The sequence below is a fragment of the Boleophthalmus pectinirostris genome, unplaced genomic scaffold (genome assembly GCF_026225935.1).
Source record: "Boleophthalmus pectinirostris isolate CB_2022bp ecotype Guang Dong unplaced genomic scaffold, ASM2622593v1 HiC_scaffold_15, whole genome shotgun sequence".
NCBI lineage: Eukaryota > Metazoa > Chordata > Actinopteri > Gobiiformes > Gobiidae > Boleophthalmus > Boleophthalmus pectinirostris.
This window is the reverse complement of record NW_026571070.1, coordinates 16,725,817-16,744,816: the sequence shown is the minus strand read 5'-3', so window position 1 is coordinate 16,744,816 and position 19,000 is coordinate 16,725,817. Positions and strand designations below refer to the sequence as shown.

General features: G+C 41.2%; 1 pseudogene; it reads left to right on the top strand.

Annotated features, from left to right (window-relative positions):
* LOC129408108 (B-cell receptor CD22-like) overlaps window positions 1-9,538 on the top strand; it is an 11,307-nt pseudogene extending 1,769 nt beyond the window's left edge.
* Window positions 9,539-19,000: the final 9,462 nt, after the last annotated feature.

Below are 19,000 nucleotides of genomic sequence, written 5' to 3'. Positions count from 1 at the left end.
GTGTTTTATACTGTGTGAGTGAAGGACTGGGTGGACTGGACTAATTGAACATTTGTAATATTATCTTTATTACATTGTTATTTAGAATTCTTTTATACACATTTTTTTTGGTATTTTAAATATTGTGTTTCACCCAAATAAAAATGTTAACTAACTGCATGTCCTCTCCTCATTTTCAAACAGTTTAGTAGAATCAAAGAATCTGACATTATTCAAGGGATAGGCCGACTAACAACAAATACAAAGGGCTGTTCTTCCTCCTCTGATTCGCTCCTGAGCTCTGTTATTAGGCTGGGCTGGTCCTGGGAGTCAGGTGTGGGTCCCACTCTAGACTGCACCACAGGCATTTGGGGGTTTCACAGGGATGTGGATCTCTAGACTCCACATATCCTGTATCTTTGAGCGGCCTCTCCTGCTGTGGTCATGGCGGTAAACAAACAGCTGCTCCTGAGGATCGGTGGAGTTTTCCCGAATATCATGGCACTCTTTATGCCGAGCTGCTGCCACTTTGAGTTGCTGCTTTGCTCCATCAAAAGCCACCGTGGAGTCTTTTCTGGTGCTCCTTGACCCTGTCCTCCACTCGACACTGGATTCTGGGACCCAGCCGAGGAGGAAATCTACTGGTAGGTGTAGCCCCTGCCAAACATCAGAAAATGGGGGGACTCACCAGTTGACTGATGCACTGTGGTAAGTATTTAGACTAGTTCTGTTTCTTCTCAGTGGGCAGTGTCTTTAGGAGGTCATGAAGGGTCCCATTAAAACTTTCGCACTGACCATTTCCTTCAGGGTGATAGGGAGTGGTTCTTTTGAGTGCCATAGATGCTGCAGAGTTGACTGATTAGGGCGCTTTCCAAGTTCCTGCCCTGGTCCGAATACAGCCGAGCTGGGATACCGAACTTGTAGAACCACTCATGCACCAGGACGTCTCCCACCATTGAAGCCCTTGGTCCTTTGTAGCAAATGCCTGTGTAAACTCAGAAAACACATCAGTCATAATGAGCACATTTTCCATTCCTTCACTTGAGGGCTCGAGCAAGGTAAAATCTATGGCCAACACTTCATTAGGTTTAGATGCTAACAGGTGGCCCATAGTGACCCTAGTCTGGGGCAGTGAGGTTTTGGCAAGAGTACAGAGCTTACACTGTTGGCATCAGTCTTTTATTTCCTTGTGCATTAGTGGCTAATAGCATTTTATCGTACCAGGTGGGTAGTCCTCTCTAGGCCTTGATGGCCATGTCCCTGATGAAGCAGTGTGAGCACCTCCTCTGTCATGCAGTAAGGCAAGAGCAGCTGCTACAGGTCCTCCCCTCCATCCGACCTCTGGGTGTGACGGTAGAGAACTCCATTCATCTTCTCCACTCTGTCCCACTGCTGACATAATTCCAACTCCTGGGGGGAGAGGTTAGCTCTGTCTGCCCTATCTGGGTGTCTCTGATTATGCCAGAAAGTCATAAATATCCCAATTGCAGAGTCAGCTTGTTGGGGGGCTATCAGTTCAGTGGCTGAATGTGAAGAGAAAGCAGAAATGGTAGCTTGAGTTACCTGGAGAGCAGTGTTGGGTGGTACAGGTATCAGCAGCGTTTTTGGGAGAGCTGTACCTGGCAGAGACTGTTCCAGGGACTGTGAAGTGGGGAACCTTAACAGAGCATCAGCATTAGTATTTGTCCTTCCAGACATGTAATGTGATCAAATCAATGATGCCAACGGGGCAACCCACTACTGCTCTGTTGCCCCCAGTTTTCATCAAGGTATAAAAATGGCATTGTTCTGATCCAAACATCCACTCCATTAGCCTTCCGAAAGTGCTCACTGCATTACATAGGCCATTCTGTTGATCTCAAATAAGCCAAACAGTGTGCAAAAGGCAGTCTTATGTCTATCTTTCTCAGCTAATGGGACTTATTCTATCTATTTTTATTCTATCTATTGTCGAGAACAATTTTGCCCCACACAGCACATTTAGCAACTCCTCAATTCGGGGCAAGGGGAAATCATCTCAGTGGAATTTACTGTTGTTTGTAGTCCACACAGAGGCACATGGATCCATCTTTTTTCTTAACAGTAACGACTGGAGACACATAGGGGCTGCTACTCTCCCGGATCACCTGACCATCAAGCAACTGTCTTATATAGGCCTTGACTGCCTCATACTCTGAGGGAGGTATTCTCCTAAACCTCTGTCTGACAGGAGCCTTGCCTGTGAGGGGAATCTCATGGCTAAGGTCTCTGTGCAACCCAAATCACTCTGACTTGTGGCAAAAACAGAACTGTATCCTCAGAACAGGATAAGGTCAGGTGCCTGCTCAAGCACAGAAAGGGTGAACAGATCTAAGGCCTCCACTGGGTCTGGCTGCCTTGTCTGTGAACTGGCCTGGGAGGAAATTGTTACCCTTACTGGTTCATTAGGGGAGCCTACAACTTCAGTGATGCCCTCTGGTAGATTGACTATGTCTGCTGCACTCAACATGCCTACCGCTGTATGGGGGATGGAGCATAGCATCTGTTGTGTTCACATTCAACACTGGGATGTAGGTGGTTCTTCTGTGCACTGTCACCATAGCAGTGGATATGACTACACCTGCAGGGAGAGAGCACCTGCTAGTGAATTGTTCAAAAGGCCTGACTCACAGGGACCTGCCTTGGGGACATGTGGTCGGCTCTATTTTTACTGTCCCTGCTGGAATGCACACTGGTCTCTGAATTTTCTTTAAAAAGCCAGGCAAAAAAAAAAATTTCAGTAATTGTAATCACCATAGAGCCTGTGTCTAACAGACATTTCAATTCTACCCCACCCAGACTCACGTAACAGTGGCTCTGTAAGACAGAAGGAATTAGTTTTCCATGATAGTATGAGCTTTGGGACACCAGAGTTAACCTTTCTAGGGTCAGAGGAGCCAGTGTGACTCCCTTCTGCAATGTGGCTCTGCAAGACACAAGGAATTAGTTTTCCGCCTGCTGACTGGCTAAAACGGTCTGTCCCATTTGCGAAAAATGCCCTGACCTCGGAGTACACTATGGCCGGTGGTTAAAATGATAAGAATGGCCAATAATTATTAATAAACTCTACTAAAATCAGAACAAAACCTTGCCACCCCTGGGTGGAGGAAACAAGTCCTGAAACAGAAATAAATGTTAAAAAACAACCAAACAAAGAATCACTTGAGATGGGGTAGCCCGACCCAGAACAGAACAGAAAGTGCTAACACACAGTCACAACAACATAACTTAAAAACCCAAAGTACAATCTAAAAAGGTATGGGCTAAACCCCTCCCAAGTACGACCTGGGAATTTACACCAAACAAAAGCTAAAAAGCCCAGGGAGTGCAACTATTAAGACCACATTTAAGTATGGTGCAGTAGAGCTAAAATTAAGAATTATATAATGTAACTTTAAAACAAAATGTACAAAAAAACAAAAAGAAAACAGTAGCAGATCAATCCTTAAAATCTCCAATACACGGGAGGAAAAGGTTTGCCACCAGTTTATTTTAACTCTGACACCAGCCAACAGAAATCAGGACTGAGGCATCGCCACTTGGCCTATTTAAACCTGACTTCCACTGTAACAGGAAGTTGGCATCAGGTGATTCAAAAAGTAAGAGCGCCCCCTACTGCCCGGCACATTTTATATAAGAAAATGCTAATATGACATTCACCTAATCTGTATTACTCTGCATGTTTCTTAATTTAGTTCTTTATATTAACTACTTTATCTTCTATTAATACCATCTTTAATGGACAATTTACAAAGTAGAAAATACCTTTGGGCAAGTATTTAAAAGCAAACAAATATGAAAACTGACTCCCCAACATTGATGTATACTGTATTACCCAACTTTATCACAGTGTTGCTTTATTTCGTGGTTTCTCTGTTCTCTGGTGGTACAAAACCAAATGGACTCCAAATTGTTGTGTGAAATATAAAAGTTCTTCTGAAACAAGTGAAAAGATCTATGCTTGTGTAGTGTATTTTGTTTGCAGCTACTAAATGTTTTTCTCTGCTCCTTCTCCATGCATTCCTGTACTTACATATACTTTCATACAGTCTTAAAACATATTTTTCAATAATGCACATTATGTAAACTGCTCCTTTTCTCCACTGGATCAGTTGTGATAGCACAAAATATATATGTATAATTTTTACCAATAACAATATTAGATATCTTTATTTTTTATAATCTCCACAAATATTCCCGTATTAACTTATCATTTTGTTAAAACAAATGTGCAAATACATTTAAATAAAACATAATATTTAACATGACATCATCATTTTTATGAAACAAACTAATACCAAACAATTATTATTCACTGCAAATACAAAATATGGAGTATTAAGTCGAGTCCACAAAGTTAGTATTTTATCTAACGTTACCTTTTTGTTTGTGGTTTTGTCTGTCAGATGAGTACAAAACTGACAGCTGTTACTGTGTGAAATACAGAAGTTGAGGCCAGTCAAGAGGAAATTATTGTTACTCCACACATTTTAATTCAGGAGGGGAGCTGTAGGTTCTTCAGTACTCAAGTCTGTTCTAGTTATATATTTAAAGATTAGCATCATTTAGCAAACCTTTTCTTTGAGCTTTACTCTTATTTTTATTGCTGATTCTTCCCTTTGGAAATATGTTTATTCAAATTGTACTAATCTTCCTGCTGTGTTCAGGTGAGTTAAGATTGTTTTAATATTATCATAGCTTATGTTAGATGTAAGCACAAAGTGTAACCTTTCACCACACAATAATTTTGCTTTATATTATAAAAATAAACAAGGCATAAATTACATAGTAAACATCTCTGTGTACTCATGTATTTTCTGTTACTATAACTTTAACTCTCTGCATGTTTTACAGGTGCTGATTGTTGTGGTGCTGCTTTGTCTATTACAACTCCAAGTCCAATGGAGGCTCTGAGTGGCTCCTGTTTGTGGATCCCATGCACCTATAAACCTAAAGATGGAAATGTCATAAACACTGCAAACCCTGTCACTGGGATTTGGATGAAACATGATACAAATATAAATAATAAGTTTTCAAAGAGTGGAGACCCCAGTATGTCTTATCCCATGAATATCACTGGGAACCTGAAAAACAAAAATTGCACCACGATCTTTTATAATTTAAACAAAACCCATGAAGACGACTATTACTTCAGAGTAGAGAACAGTGCTTTTAACGCAAATGCTGCTTGTGACCCTCTTCAAATAACAGTCAGAGGTAAGACACTTTTGCTATTTAATCTAAGTTTAAAGATGAAAAAACAGACATTCAAACCTTTTGATGTTGATTGATAGATTGATTGATTATTTTATTGTCATTAAATAAAAAAAACAAACAATGAAATTAGAATTAGCAACTCGCTCTGATGCACACAGACAAGACAACACAGTGAAGCCAAGACACACTACAGATGAAAAAACACAACATTTACAGCAGAGAATTATTTAGCTCACTGAAATCTGTTAGAAAGACGCTGTTTTGTTTGCCATGAAGTGCCTGTTATTTTTGATCTGTAACACCTTCCTCAGGGCAAAAGGTCAAATGTTATGTCTTTGTTTTATATACAGTATAATTAAATAACTACTGTCTGATTTTAATGCAGAATCACATTGTTATTGTTATATTCTGTGTGTAAAGCACTGTTTGGAAGATTTAAGGGAACAAACTGCTTTTCCACGTTTCTTTTGTCATCAGGTTGTAACATACACCTGTTATAAACTACACAAGTTTGATGCTTGAATGACATTTTCACTTCTACTACTGTGCACAGTAAATAACCTCCACTCACATCTGAGGAGCATCAGCTTAGTTCTTCAGTTTAATACATTTTTTACATTAATGTTCTTCTCAAATGTTTTTACTCTTCTCAGACTCTCCCTGGAGCCCCACAGTAAAAGTCTCTGGTAAACAGACAGAGACAGAGGTGGTGACTATAACCTGCTCAGCTGTCACTCCCTGTCCACACGCCCCTCCTCAGCTCACATGGGACCTCCACCAAGACACTGTCCACATCACAGAGAACAACACAGACGAGACATTTACCACTAAAATCACACAGAACATCACTCTGACAGACGCCCATGATGGACTAATGATAAAGTGTAAAGTATCGTATCCTGTGAGTGGAGGATTCAAAATGGCCGACAGTAACGTCACTCTCAGTGTCTCATGTGAGTGAACCACACTGATGGATTCATTCTGTTCTGGTGATAAGTTGCTAAAATGTAATAAAGGTGCACTGTGTAACTATTAGGGTGGAGGATCTGCCAACTACTTGTTTCCATGGCCGGAAATGTTCCACAGTATGCCATTAAACTTGCCTGTGTGTCCTCAGATGGTCCTAAAAACACCTCTGTTGGGGTCAGTCCGTCCGGTTCACTGTCAAGCAGGTCAGTCAGTGACACTGAGCTGCTCCAGCAGAGCCAAGCCTCCTGTCCACCTCTTCACCTGGTTCAGACACAGCTCACAGGGACCAGTCAATGTCAGCCAGGGACACACGTACAGCTTCAACATCTGTGAAGGAGGAGACTATTACTGTGTGGCCTCAAATACACACGGCAATGGGACCTCTCCAAACATTACACTGCAAATAACTGGTATGTTTTCTGTAGCAGAGTTTATCACCTTTGAATTGAAAGGGTCAAATCCTGGTAAAGTTTCAGCATCTTACTGAACACATCCATCACTGCTCTGAGGCAGCTCCCATCAAACATGTGCTGCCCTTTAACCCAACACAAAACAGTGTCTATGCATTACACTCAGAGAGGCACAGATGGATGTGGCTAAAGCTATTATTTAAAATTTCTATTCTAAATTTACTTTACTTTATAGTAAAGATCTATCTGTGTGATTCATGTTTCTAAATACAGGAGTCTGGGGCTGTTAACATGGGAGTAACAGAGAGGGCCTCGTGTATTTGACTGTCCAGTGACTCAAAAACTATTTACTGGTAATAGCATTTGGCTATTGTTCGGGCATAACTATAAACAAAAATGTATTTTCTGTAACATACACCTTAATCTGAGTTTGGGACTAGTATGAAGATACACAGTGTATTTGAACCTGACAGAAAACAATTTTCAAAGTGATGTTTTTGTTTGTTTTTCCCTCAGCTGCTCCTGGGGTCCCGTCCATAAAAGTCTCTGGTAAACAGACAGAGACAGAGTTGGTGACTATAACCTGCTCAGCTGTCACTCCCTGTCCACACGCCCCTCCTCAGCTCACATGGGACCTCCACCAAGACACTGCCCACATCACAGAGAACAACACAGACGAGACATTTACCACTAAAATCACACAGAACATCACTCTGACAGACGCCCATGATGGACTAATGATAAAGTGTAAAGCATCGTATCCTGTGAGTGGAGGATTCAAAACAACAGAAAATACCACCACTCTCAATGTTACATGTAAGTATAATATTTAATGTCGTCATAGCAACTGCTGCGACAGGATGGAGTTTGCAGATTTGAGTTTTAATTTGAAGAAGCGCTGCAGGATGGCCCAGGGTTGGGTCACAGCATACATGCACATTAGCATTTCCTGAGGTGTAGCTTTATCAGTTTGATGTGATATTGAATGTATTTTGTCCCAGTACAGATATACTGTCTGCATTTCATTGTAAAACATTTTACTGTCATGCTAACTGCTAAAAGTATTTCAGTTTTCAGGTTTTTACCAACAACCCTGTATTTCCTCAGATGGTCCTAAAAACACCTCTGTTAGGGTCAGTCCGTCCGGTTCACTGTCAGCAGGTCAGTCAGTGACGCTGAGCTGCTCCAGCAGAGCCAAGCCTCCTGTCCACCTCTTCACCTGGTTCAGACACAACTCACAGGGACCAGTCAATGTCAGCCAGGGACACACGTACAGCTTCAACTTCACTGAAGAGGGACAGTACTATTGTGTGGCCTCAAACACACTTGGAAACGAATCATCTCCAGACATTACACTGACTAGAGCAGGTATGTCACACTACAGAGCACTATTGTGATCACTGTAAACTGTTTTAAACTCACCAGGCATTCTTGAAGTTTACATTACATGAGAGAAACATTTATACCCAAAACTAAAGTTGGGATTCATATTTGGCTCAAAAAAGTCATGTGCGGTGTTGTAGTGCACTTTAACACAAAAGTGCTGGGGTTAATTGTTAATATTCAACAAACTCTGATACTGTAACATATGTCAACCATCTCCAAAGCTGCTCCAACAAATTAAGTGTGCTTGTGGGACTGTGTGGTAAATTGATTGATAATGACACACTGGAAGTAAACATTGCATTATTTGACAATACTCAGATGCCCTGAGATGACTTCAGTCTATTGTAGCTCAGTAGTAGTTTGTCTTTTGTATTGGGCCCAACACCTACCAGTATCTGTGCATTTCTAATTCTGTCACTGTTTTATAAGGAACAGGTCCTTTTAGTGGTGGTCTGACATGGGAGGTCATTCTTGGTGCAGTTATTGGAGTTCTGATGGTCATCTGCTTGAGTCTGTTTGTCTGGTGAGCAGCATTATAAGAATAACTAGTTGTATACACTTTTCTGTCTGTACTGGGTTGTTTAATGTCAGGGGCATTAGCTGACTGAAAATAATGGACTGGACAATGGACATTTCCTCTTTATTTTTGGTGACGGCACATTTCACTTTAAAAAACGATTGCAGCCATTTAATGCTAGCAAGATTATAAGTGTGACAGAAAGTGTACGAGGCTGAAGTAAGAAGCTGGACTATGCCTTTAAACTCACTGTGACATACTATGTAATTAACAAAAGTAATTTTATTATAGCTCTACAGAAATCCAGAAATATCGATGATTCATCCTTTCAGGTCTTTGCTCCTAATAATCCAAAGACAAGTCCCACTCAAATATAGAGATAAAATTTCTTATAAGGACAATTTAATCTCATTTGATTTTTAAACATTGAAATTCCTCACTTTAACTTCACTGCTTGTTTCTTTGGAGTCCACTTCTCTTTAACATCCCTGTAAACCAAATATAACATTGACTTTGATATTACATACTACCCCAATGCTCTTTTTCAGGTATTTCAAAATAAAACACCAGGGTCCTAAAGACGTACAGGTAAACCCAATTAAACACCTAAAGGGAGATTGAACAAACATAAAACAATTTTGTGTGTTGCAGCAAGAGACATTTGTACAAGGAGAAGATACCATCCATTATGGAGAAATTAACTTCTCCAATTTGAAAGATGCTTCAAATATTAATCCAGATGATGAACCACAAGAGCAGACGATCTACTCCCAGGTCAATGTGTCCCAGACTAAAACCACAGAAGAAGAAACCGTCCATTATGGGGAGCTTGATTTTTCTAAATTGAGTCCTAAAGACGTCCCAAGTACAGAACAAGAGGAGACTGTGTACTCCCAGGTTCAAGTGTCAAAACCAGCAGCAGACAGCAGGGGGCAGGTTATGGATGGTTCTGAAAACCTTTATGCCAGTGTAAAGAAGAACTAACGTTACACTGACTCAAAACAATCAAATTCTGTTCAAAGTTTGTGTGTGTGATGAATGGGCATAAAAACAGGAGCTGATATCTGATTGGATTGGATTTGACCATAATTGGTGTTAATAGTAAACACTGCCATATGCTGGTGTAATCACTTCAGTTCTGTCAGATAAAGTATGGCATCGTCATATGGATTTAATAATATTACTGTTTCTTAAAGTTACACTGACTTTTCTCAAGGAGAGTGCATCACTGATTATTCTCTATCAAAATGTTATTGCTTTGCCTGGAATGTTCCACAGTATGACATTACACATATCTATCTTTCATATTATGTAATAATAGGTGTTTTTATTGCTCAACTGGGTTATACATTAGAATTATAAGTGGGATCATCTCCACAGATCTGACCAGTAAATTGCCCTGGTGACATCACTGGCTTGTCACCATAAAGATAGATAATAGTTAATGCAGCAGAACATTCAAGACAGAACAGTAACAACTCTATGGAGACCACCAGGTGTCGTACCCTCCTCTTGAAAAGTTACAGTGCTCTGGACTATTTGCATCTGGACTAGACAATGTGTCTTTCGATCCAGAGAAGAATAAAGTGAAAAGGTTTGAGTGTAATTTTTCTGTAAATAAAGTGTAATGTGTATAAATAATGTAAACTATAATGTGATATTGAACCCACAGAATAAATGTAATGGTTTAAATGGAGCCTGGTGTTTTCTTTGCTGTACAGAGTGATTACATCACATTTTGATCAACACTTACTTGGTGTAACTATAGTTTTATGAGTGTGTGAGCCCACCTACAGGCTGCTCTGTTGGTTACATCTCTTTTTTTTAATTAAATTAATTTTTTTTTTATTATTATTAAAGCAAAGTAATAAAGTAATAAGTTGTCTTTGTCCACCCCCCAACCAAACAATACATATTATACATAGACACACATATATACACATGCACATATGCATATGTAACCATCTACATACATAGATACATCCCTATACACATATACCTACATATATGTATACACATTAACACATCCACACACATCCACATATATATATATATATCACACACACACACACACACACACACACACACACACACACACACACACACACACACACACACACACACACACACACACACATATATATGACCGAAAAGGTGCAGGCTGAAACTTAAGCTTATTATGCCTACCCTTTATTCCTTTGTCAGAGCGTCATCTTGACACCAGTTCATCTTCATAAATACAGCAGGAAGAAACAAGTTAATCAGTAACAGAACAACAAAGTACTACAGCACAGTTCTCTTGATCTAAGTGAAGTTGTTGCGTGTCATTTAACAGATATATATTTGGCTGAATATCAAAAGTTTTTTCCAAGGCCGTTTGTGTAAAGGATGAATGATATTCCTTATTTTAAAAGATCACAATCCCAAAACATGTGTATATATGTTCCATCCTTTACTTTGCAAAGGGGACATTTTGTAGAGATGTCTTTTATTCATTTTTATAGGTGTAAGATAATATTTATGTATAAATTTAAAATTTGCTTCTTTAATTTTATTACTGGTGAATGGAAAATATATATTTTCACACATTATTGACCAAGTATTATCTTCTACAATTAATTTTAGATCCTTCTCCCATGTCTTCTTTAATCTCTGGAATGATAATTAACCTTCGTTTGAAATAATATTGTAAAATTTACTTATATTCCCCTTTATTGTCTCTGCTATTAGCAACTGATCTTCAATTTCTTTTAATTCAGTGCATACATCTCCCTTCAAATCAGAGGGAGACAGTCCAGCTGGGCCTCAAAGTAGGAGGGCAAACACACGCTCATAGAACCATTGTTATGTCATGTAACTGTAATTTCTATTTTGTGTGTCCTGCTCACCTATGAGCATTAGTTACCCACAGAGGCAACGGCCATAGAGATAAATGTACCACAGACACAAGGCCCTGTGGTCCTGATAATCTAAAAACAGCCCACATGATCCAACTCACAGTGCCCACACAGACTAGACCAAGGTGTCATTTCCATGAATTCAGTGGGCATGATGCCGATCTAATGCACAAAAGGCAGATCTGATGGAGCACAACAACTTCCCAATCGAATGCATTGGCGGGGGAAGAGTGCAAGTATCTCAAGGACAAGGATTTTAAAGCTACAGCTGTTTGCAACATTCTTCAAATAAAAGTTAGGGATTCCCGGCTCCAGAAAAAGCAGAGGTGAGTTGTGAGTTAAATCACTTTATCACTGTCAGATTCACTTTGCCTAATGTTTTGTAACAGGAAGAAGAAGAACATTATGTTTATTTTAGGTTTACAAAATCAAGATTATGGGCCAAAGAAGCTACCTGGCCACAGGTGAGTCACAAGCTGAAGATATGCAGTTTATCTCTGGCAACTGATGTTCATTTTTATCTTACCTTTTCCACAGAGAACTGAAGATCCACATTATCCACATTATTATGTCAGGTTTTCTCCATAGAGACACAGGAGAGGAGAAGGTCTATGAGGGCTGAAGAGGACTGCAACTAGCAATTGTTTTAGTCATTCTGTTTTCTTTTCTCGATTCGTTAACTATCAAGCAATTATTTATAGGATTTTGTATATTTACATTACATCTCATACATTTTAAAACTACATAAGGAGATGCTCACTAAAGGCATACAAAATACTAATAATGTATAATTAATTATATTTATTTTATTTTTTTAACTAGCCTATTTCTATTTTAAATTGAATGATTTTGGATGTGTTTTACAGTCTGTATCCAGATAAGAAAAAAATATTAAAATAGTCACTGATTTTTAAGAAGCAACTAATCACAATTATTTTGTCTTGTTGTAACAGTACAATTCTATATAAAATCTTACCTTGGTCTTGAAAATAGTCAGTGAATCCACTTTATCCAGATCATGGCCAATTCTTATGCATTTAGACACACATGACCCAACAAGTAGGATACTATGTGGCAAGAAGATTCTTAAAAAAAAAAAAAAAAATCTGCAGTAACACAACAGTCATACCTCCAGTTTGGAACTTTTGGTTTTGTGCAGGTAAACTCCAAAATACAGTAGTAAACAAGCAAAGCAAAGAGGTTTATATGATGCCATTAGTAGCTCATCGAACATATTGGCATGAACCACTGCACAGTAAATGAAGGAAGTAACACTATGCTCTATTTAAGCCATTACATTTATTCAGTAGATTTGATATCACATTATATTCATTATTTACAAAACACACAAAAACATTTCCCTCTTTGGCTCCATGTCCATCATACAAGGACATGCATTTGTGATTATCAATAAAATATAACAATTATTACAGGTATTTTACATGATAGTTGCAAACCGTCAGTCCAGACACAAAAGAGTAAAGCTTAAAGTTGCATTAACTTTTTAAGAGGGGTACAGCACCTACTTGTCTCCATAAAGATGATATTTCTTTGCCTAGAGAATGTGGAATTAAACTTTTCTTTCTCCATGGGACAAGCAGGAGACAACATCAAGTAGAGTTGAACAATAAAGGCTCATATTATTACATAAATGTTAGTAATATGGATTTAAATGAAAGATAAATCAGGCAAAGCATCATTTTGATAGAGAGAGTTCAACATAGAGAAGGTTTCATCAGTGGTCATCAGGACATCATTTCTGTTCAAAGATGGCTTGCATTTTAATCTTAAACAGAAATGTTAATCAGGTAAGTAACAACGCTGAAGGTGAGACAGTCAGCACACAATAGGGGCATAAGAACCCATAATGTTGTTAACTGTAAACAAGGACAGGGCAGTTTCACACTAAAACTTTAGGGTTGGACTTAGGTACTTAGAGTAGAATAAATTCCCAGTGCTTAAAGCTAGTACCATCAATTGAAAATGACTTGTGGCTGGGAGCTGAAATGTCCTGATCTCAAGTCCAGATGACCACAGAAAAAACCCTCTACACTGAATCACTCCTTTGATGGAGATTAACAAATGTTATGCACATTTAATAACCAAAATTAACAAACTTTTAAACTGAATTTGATTGTTTTGAGTCAGTGTAACGTTAGTTCTTTTTTACATTGGCATAAAGGTTTTCAAAACCATCCATAACCTGTCCGCTGGTGTCTGCTGCTGGTTTTGACACTTGAACCTGGGAGTACACAGTCTCCTCTTGTTCTGTGCTTGGGACGTCTTTAGGACTCGATGTAAAAAAGTCAAGCTCCCCATAATGGATGGTTTCTTCTTCTGTGGTTTTAGTCTGGGACACATTGACCTGGGAGTAGATCGTCTGCTCTTGTGGTTCATCATCTGGATTAATATTTGAAGCATCTTTGAAATTGGAAGTTAATTTCTCCATCATGGATGATATCTTCTCCTTGTACAAATGTCTCTTGCTGTAAAATACAAAAATGTTTTATGTTTGTTCAATTTCCCTTTAAGTGTTTAATAGGGTTTACCTGTACGTCTATAGGACTCTGGCATTTTATTTTGAAACACCTGAAAAAGATAACAGTATGTAGTATCATAGTCATTGTTATATTTTGTTTACAGTGTTAAGTTAATGGAAAGTGACAAGCAGTGGTGGACCCTCCACCAGAAAATTTTAATGGGGAATTTTAATGTTTAAACGCCAAACAAAATAAACTGTCTGTGACGTAGGTTGACCGTGAACGGCTTGGGGTTCAGTGAGCAAGGTTAAAACAAATCCAGACACAGACAGGTAGTTGTGGTCCACAGTTTACTTTTGTTTTTCAATCATTACAAAAGTGGAAGTGCAAAAAAAAGTGCAGGGTGCAAAATGGAGGCAGGCAGCAGTTTCCTCTCCAGCAGCAGAACACAGACTGATCTTTGAAGGCGCCTTTTATGCCGGTCCTACTGATTAGCATAGTGGTTTTAGCCAAAACAGGGATGGTAAAAATTATCATTTGCGTAAAATCAAAACCTAAACCTCCATAAAACAACCCAAAACCCAGATAATCTATTAAAACCATCAACTATATACATAAAAACCCTAAAACCATACACCAATTAAATGTTAAAACCCATAAACCAATAAAACACCTAACCTAAAACCCCTGTACAAAATGATACACGTGGTCCAGCCCTGGAACCATAAAAGAGGGAGCTCGTTTCCGGGGGACTCTTTTTGCACCTGGACAGAAGATAAAAAGGGGAGGTAAGTAAAAGCAGATCCACACCATTCATTAAAACACAATAAAATACACTATACACATCAACACTTAAAACATTCTAAAACAGATATTGCACCATATATATTGCACTAAGTCAATTTAAAATGTAATTGGTAATTGTCTCCCTTTTCCTCCAGGGACAAGCAGCTTCCAATTAAAGTGCTGTGCCTCAGGAATAAAAAATGGTAAAAGGAAAGACAGTAAATATTTTTTTTAAACCAATCGTGTGCAATTTATTTTGTCATGTGCAAATATGTTAAACGTGCTGTGTGCTATGAAAGTGCAGTGTTTTAAAGTGCTCTAGTGAAGGGTGAAGGTGCCAAGTGTGGTTCTGGGTAACAAACCAGCCTGTTTGTTACATTTCCCCCCTCCTCTCAGAAAAGCGAAGCTACTCTTCCTCCAGTCTTGATAGGCAATCAGCCACGATGTTGGTCTTCCCTGGTTTGTAGTGGACGGTGAAGTAGTAGGGCTGTAGCGCAAGGTACCATCCTGTGATCCGAGTGTTCGCCTCTCTCATGCGATCCAGCCACTGCAGTGCTCTGTGATCTGTCTCCAGCACGAAGTGTCTCCCGAGCAGGTAGTAGCGCAGAGAATCGATGGCCCACTTCATCGCCAGACACTCCTTCTCTACAGCCGAGTATCGAGTCTCCCGGTCCAGCAGCCGACGACTCAGAAATACCACTGGCCTTCGTTCTCCATCCTTCTCCTGGAGGAGGACCGCTCCTAGTCCCACCCCAGAAGCATCTGTTTGCAGGATGAAAGGCCGGTCAAAATCAGGGCTTTGCAGGACTGATCGGGTGCAAATAGCCTCCTTCAGGTCAATGAAGGCTTTGTTGCACACCTCCGTCCAGCAAACTTTGTTTGGAGCAGAGTTTTTTGTCAGGTCACTCAGGACAGCGGATCTCTCAGCAAACCGAGGGATGAATTTCCTGTACCATCTCACAAGGCAGAGGAACCCCCTGACCTTCCTTTTTGTCGTGGGCACAGGGAAGGATTGGATAGCCTCCATTTTTTGAAGCTTGAGGCTTAATTTTGCCATAGCCAATAGTGTACCCCAGGTACTCAACTTCCCTATGGGCCACTGCACACTTTTTTGGGTTCACAGTCAGTCCAGCAGTCTGAATCCTCTGCAGGACCTCCTGGAGGTGGTGGAGATGCTCTTCCCAGGACCGACTGTAAACCACCACGTCATCCAGGTAGGCTGCAGAAAACTCAGACACGTCACGGAGTACATGGTCCATCAGCCTCTGAAATGTGGCTGGCGCCCCCTGCAAGCCAAAGGGCATCACCCTGAACTGATACAGTCCAAAGGGAGTTTTGAAAGCTGTCAGCTCTCTCGCCTCTGGTGCTAGTGCCAATTGCCAATAGCCCCGAGATAGATCCAGTGTGGTGACGTAGGCCGCACTCCCCACACGCTCCAGAAGTTCATCGATGCGGGGCATCGGGTAGGGGTCAAAGTTGGAGATCGCGTTCAGGTACCTAAAATCAATACAAAAACGCAGAGAACCATCCTTTTTTGGCACAAGTACAACAGGGCTACACCATTCACTGTCTGACATTTCAATGATTCCCAGTTCTAACATAAGTTCAATTTCTTTTTTTCAAAACTGGCACCAACCGCTTTGGGATTCGGTAGCTCCTTTGTCTCTTTGGAGCATCCTTTTTGAGGCGGATCTGATGTTGGACCAGTGAGGTAAAACCGGGGGTCTCCTGAAAAAGATCCGGGTTAAGAAGCGGCCTTAACTCGTCCTGCTGAGAGGAAGAGAGGTGAGACAGGTCAATGGCACCAAAAGCTGCTGAGAAGGTTCTTGGCGGACAATAAACTCCTTCAGCAAATTAACATGAAAAACTTGGCGTTTTTTAAGTCTCTCAGGCATAAACAGTTCATACATGACATCACCAACTTTTTTAGTTACTTCATATGGTCCATGCCACTTAGCAAGTAGTTTGTTTTCACTAGTTGGTAAAAGCAAAAGTACCTTTTGTCCTGTTGTGAAGGTCCGGTCCTTGGCCTTCTGGTCATACCAAGTTTTCTGTGTGGTTTGTGCCGCTTGGAGGTTTTCCTGTGCCAGTGTTGCCATTGCCTCAAGCCTCTCCCTCATTTTGAGTACACAGGCCACCACATTGTCTCCTTCTGGCTCCCGGCGCTCCCTGTGGTCCTTGAGCAGGTCCAGGGATCCCCCCACCTGGCGTCCGTACAAGAGCTCGAAAGGTGAGAAGCCTGTTGATGCTTGTGGGACCTCCCGGTATGCAAAGAGCAGGTACGGAAGCCACTGGTCCCAGTCCTTGCCTGTAGAAGAGACAAACTTGTGCAGCATCGTTTTCAGAGTCTTATTGTATCTCTCCACCAAACCGTCCGTTTGGGGGTGATACGGTGTGGTCCTAATTCCCTTCACCCCTAGCAACTGGTAGACCTGCTGGAGGAGCTTTGAAAGGAAATTGGTACCACAGTAGGTAAGTATTTCTTTTGCTACCCCAACCCTTGAGAAGAGCTGCAAGAGACAGTTAGCAATCTGTTTAGCCTTAATAGATCTGAGTGGGAAGCCTTCAGGGTAACGTGTGGCATAGTCTGAAATGACCAAAATGTAACTGTTGCCTGCTGATCTCTTCTCCAGTGGGCCTACAATGTCCATTCCCATTCTCTCAAATGGAGTCCCAATGATTGGCAGAGGCTCAAGCTGGGCCCGAGCTACTCCCTTGCTTGAAGTAAGCTGGCAAATTTGACAGGAACTACAAAATTTTGAAACCTGTGAAACACATGCCCGGCCAAGCAAACCGGTTGCCAATCCGCCTGAGGGTCTTTTGAAAAGCCATGTGGCCTGCCTATGGGACTGCATGGCCCAGCTCCATTACTTGCACTCTCGACTTTTCAGGTAATGCTAGTGCCTCATTTTTGTCCTTGATCTGGTAAAGAATCCCATTTTTCATAATATAGTTGACTTCATCTAAGCAGCTACCTTTGCCTGTTTTGACACCCTCCTGCTCTTTGACTTTGTCCTAACCAGGGTTTAAGTGTAGGGTCCTCTCTCTGCAGTGCCCCTATGTCTGAGGGGATGCTGACATCCAAAGGACTAAGGGGTTTAGGAAGCTCCTCTTTCCCTTTCTGAGAGCCAACAAACTTGTCCCTTCTCTTTTGGGCCTTAGGCTTTTTGGCTTTGACAGGATGCGCTTCTAGTTCCTCATCACAAAAAGGCAGCTCCTCAAAAACACCCCTAGCTATCTGTGCCCTGGTGAGGACATTACAGGGTTTGCCAGGTTCGGGAGTACACTGTGCAGGGGGTTCAAAAACAGACTCTGAGCACCCACTATCTGCCTGGATAATCAGATCAGGAAGAGTGGGAATATCGTTACCAAGGACAACTGCAAAAGGTAAGTTTTTGGCTAATGCGACGGTAACCAGGTAAGTTTACCCCCAACTGTCAGATAGACTTCTGCTGTAGGGTAACTGTGCTCATCTCCATGAATACACACCAGTGGAGTTTGCTCAACTGACTGCCGCTCAGGTGGAACTAAGGAGGACCTAACAACCGTCTGAAAACATCCAGAGTCTAACAATGCCTCCGCCTGGTGGCCATTTACAAGCACTGGGGTTGTGCGCCCTAGTCTCTGCCCTGTCTGTAAGCTTGTCGGCCAAGGTACAGAACAAAGTAGGGAATGCTTGATTTTTAAAGCTGGGCAAAAGTACTGAGTATGACCAAGTTCGTTACAGTTATAGCATGTGATTTCCTGTGGTGGTCTAGCGGGCTTTCTCACTGGGCGAGACTGGTGGATCGATGACGCTGGCCTACTGTTGCTACTTCTACACTGGGCTGGACCACACCCATCACCCCCAAAGGACTTACTTGGCAGGGGCTGGTGAGGTTCTCGGCCAAAGTAGCTGGTTCTGGTCCCTTTCCGAGCAGATGTAAAGACCTCAGCCAGATGGGCAGCTTCCTCTGCGGTGGCGGGGTCGTGCTCCTTAATCCAGATCTCCAGCTCGGGACTGACCATCCGCAAGAACTCTTCCAGAATCAGCTTTTCACACACTTGTTGGATTATTATTTTTTCAAGCTGAATCCTTCTCATGAACAGCTCCTTCAGGCAGACATACAGCTCCCGTGGCGTCTCACCGGGCTCGATCTTCAGGGATCTGAAGCGGCGGCAGTAGGTCTCTGATGTAATTTCATATTTGGCCAAGATGGCCTCCTTCACCTTGTCATAGTCCTCCGTGTCTTTCATGTCCATGGCAACATAGGCACTTCGGGCTTTGCCTGTCAGCAGAGGTACCAGGCGAACAGCCCACTCTTCTTCTGGCCATTGGCAAACCTGAGCCATCCTTTCAAA